The sequence below is a fragment of the Triticum dicoccoides genome, chromosome 3A (genome assembly GCF_002162155.2).
Source record: "Triticum dicoccoides isolate Atlit2015 ecotype Zavitan chromosome 3A, WEW_v2.0, whole genome shotgun sequence".
NCBI classification, from domain to species: Eukaryota; Viridiplantae; Streptophyta; class Magnoliopsida; order Poales; family Poaceae; genus Triticum; species Triticum dicoccoides.
The window spans coordinates 686709009-686712838 of record NC_041384.1 but is presented as its reverse complement, the minus strand read 5'-3'; positions in this window follow the sequence as shown (position 1 = coordinate 686712838).

Here is a 3830-nt window from a genome sequence, read left to right as displayed (position 1 = left end):
CGCCAGTTTTTTTTAGAAAACCGTTGGTTTTCACCGGGTTTTTTTTGGTTTTTTTAGTTTTGTTTTTTATATAGATCGGTTTTTTCCCGGTTTAGTTAATTAGCGAGCGTTCGCTCGTTCGTTTTAACGAACGCGTTCATCGTTTAGATCCAGATAACGAACGTTCGTTCGTTAATCTGTTCGTCGTTTTTCTTTTCTCGGATTTATTCCGCGATTTTTTTGATCGTGATTTCTGATCCGACGTTCGTTCTAGTATAACTTTTCGCTCGTTTATCGGAATCAGGCGATTCAAGTGCCCGGAGTTTCGTCTCGAAACCCTCTTTCCGTTTAACCAACTCAAACAAGTTTTTGCTTCTGTAAAATTTGACCTAGATCCAGAATAGTAAACGAAGCTTGTTTCTTTTGTCGTTTGTCTTTCGTTGCTTCGTTCGATTTGGTTCTTTTTGCCAACCGGAGTTCTTAAGTTGAACTTTCTGGTTAGATCTCTTATTTGAGTTTTACCTGTGCATTAGTTGAGTACTTATTGTATACTTGTTTGTTTGCGATAGAGTACCCGGAGTGCGCCGCTTGCTACTTCGAATCGCTAGGTTTTGCGTATCATCAGCAAGGCAAGTAACACTTTGATCATACTTCCTATTACCCATTTTTTATTGCATTAGATCAATCCTCACACATTGCATGATTAGGATCTAATTAAATTGTTGGTTTGGGAAGTAGATGAGGTAGTACCTATTACCTGTTTTATTATCAAACCTTTGGGAGTTACTTCTACATTTGCTTATATTGCCATGCTATGCTAGTAGACATGGATTGGGTGAGTGAATCCATGACAGATGTGAGTTTGTTAGATTAATGGTTTATCTAAGGTGGCAACTTAAATACACATCTGGGTGGATTGAGGCACCTGGGTATTCCAGTGATTGCCTGTTTTTCTTTTGGACCGCCACCCGGGCTCAAAGAGATCATGAGATTATTTATACTAGAAACTTCCGTGTGCAGCCACAAGCTACTATGGGCTCTAGCATAGTTGACTAACTTGTGCGAACTCTTACAGTGGTAGACTAGCAGATGTAGGGGAAAATAGGTGTAACGATCTACCCGTTCGTAAGGTGTGAGCGCTTCTGAAAGACTATGTCTCGGTCATCCGTTTCTCAAACATCATGTAGTGCGAGAATCCCAACGGAGGAGATCGAGTCTTGTGGGGAAAAGTGCGCAAACCTCTGCAGAATGTATAAACTAATCATGGTTAGTAGTGTCCCCGGTTATGGACATCTTGAGTATTTAGTACTTGGATTATCATGTGAATCTCATCATGTTACTCTAATTAATTTTGTTGGGTTTTTAATGATGATGCTTAATTGGGATTGAGAGGGTGTCTACACTCTCAATGTTTAACAACCACCATGATAGTTAAATAAAATGTATTCCTTTGTAGTAGGGAAAAATTGCCTTTACGCAAAACTGTAACCATAGAGCTTTCCACCAGCCAAATATGCATGTAGTATAGTCTTATTCTTTCATTGCTCTCTATGTGTTACCTTGCCAGCATATTCCATGTGCTGACCCGTTTCGGGCTACAACGCTCATGTTGCAGACTTTTCAGACGACGAGTAAGGTGCCTTTAGGTCGTGGTTCTATACTCAGTGATGCCGTTGGAGTTGATGGACTCACTTATCTTCCAAGCCTTCCGCTGTTATCGTTATTAGATGGCCTTAAGCCATATTTATTGTAATAAGTTCTCTTTTGAGACACTCGATGTAATAAGTGTGTGATTGCTACTTTGTTATAAATCCGTCAAGTACTGTGTGGTGTCAGCATTACTGATCCAGGGATGACACCGGAGCACAGAGATTGGACCGTTTGAGGTCTGGTGGCTACAATCAGTAATGCTGGCATGCACAGTACTTGAAGGATTTATAACAGAGTAGCAATCACACACTTATTAAATCGAGTGTCTCCAAAGAGAACTTATTACAAATAATATGGCTTAAGGCCATCTGATAACGATAACAGCGGAAGGCTTGGAAGATAAGTGAGCCCATCAACTCCAACGGCATCACTGAGTATAGAACCACGACCTAAGGCTCCTTATTCATCGTCTGAAAAGTCTACAACATGAACGTTGCAGCCCGAAAACGGGTCAGCACATGGAATATGCTGGCAATGTAACACATAGAGAGTAGTGAACAGAAACAGGCTATACTACATGCATATATGGCTGGTGGAAAGCTCTATGGTTACAGTTTTGCATAAAGCCAATTTTCCCTACTGCAAAGGAATAAATTTTACTTAACTATCATGGTGGTTGTTAAACATTGAGAGTGTAGACACCCTCTCAATCCCAATTAAACATCATCATTAAAACCCAACAAAATTAATTAAAGTCACATGATGAGATTCACATGATAATCCAAGTACTAGATACTCAAAATTTTCCATAACCGGGGACATGGCTAACCATGATTAGTTTATACACTCTGCAAAGGTTTGTGCACTTTTCCACACAAGACTCGATCTCCTCCATTGGGATTCTCGCACTACATGGTGTTTGAGAAACGGATGACCGAGACATAGTCTTTCAGGAGCGCTACCACCTTATGATTGGGTAGACCGTTACACCTACTTTCCCCTACATCTGCTAGTCTACCACTATAAGAGTTCGCACGACTTAATCAACTATGCTAGAGCCCATAGTAGCTTGTGGCTGCACACAGAAGTTTCTAGTATGAATAATCTCATGATCCCTTTGAGCCTGGGTGGCGGTCCTTAAAGAAAAACAGGCAATCGCTGGAATACCCAGGTGCCTCAATCCACCCAGATGTGTATTTAAGTTGCCACCTTAAGTTGAACCATTAATTAACAACCTCACATCTGTCATGAAATACTCTCAAACCCAATCCACGTCTACAAGCATAGCATGACATAAGCAAACATAGAAGTAACTCCCAGGGTTAGATAATAAAACAAGTAGTAGGTACTACCTTAACTACTTCCCAAAACCCACATATTAATTAGATCCTATTCATGCAGTTGTTTGAGGATTGATCTAATGCAATAAAACTGGGTAGTAAGAGGTATGATCAAAGTGTTACTTGCCTTGCTGATGATCCGTGAAACCTAGAGATTCGAAGTAGCAAGCGGCGCACTCCGAGTACTCTATCGCAAACAAACAAGCACACAATAAGCACTCATCTAATGCACAGTTAAAACTCAAATAAGAGATCTAACCAGAAAGTTCAACTTAAAAACTCCGGTTTGCAAAAAGAAACAAATCGAACGAAACAACGAAAGTCGAACGGCGAAAAAAACAAGCTTCGATTACTAATCTGGACCTAAGTCAAATTTTACAGAAGCAAAAAACTTGTTTGAGTTGGTTAAACAGAAAGAGGGTTTCGAGACGAAACTCTAGGCGCTTGAATCACCTGATACCGATAGACGAGCGAAAAGTTAAACTAAAACAAAAATCGGATCAGAAATCACGATCAGAAATAATCGCGGCCGCGAAAAGGAAAAAAACTGACGAACAGATTAACGAACGAACATTCGTTAACTGAAACTAAACGGTGAACTCGTCCGTTAAAACGAACGAACAAGCGAACGCTCGCTAAATAAGTGAACCGATAAAACCGATCAAATAATAATAAAAGTAAAATAAAACCTAGGGTTTTCAAAAAAACCGAATCGGTTTTCTTCAGAAAACCGGCGGCGGACGGTGCGGCTACCTCGTCGGACTCCGGCGGGACTCAGGGCTCCGGCGGGGTGAGGTGGCGTCGGCGGCGGGCGGCGCGGCAAGTGGCGGTGGCGGCACACGGCGGCGAGCGGCGGCTGCG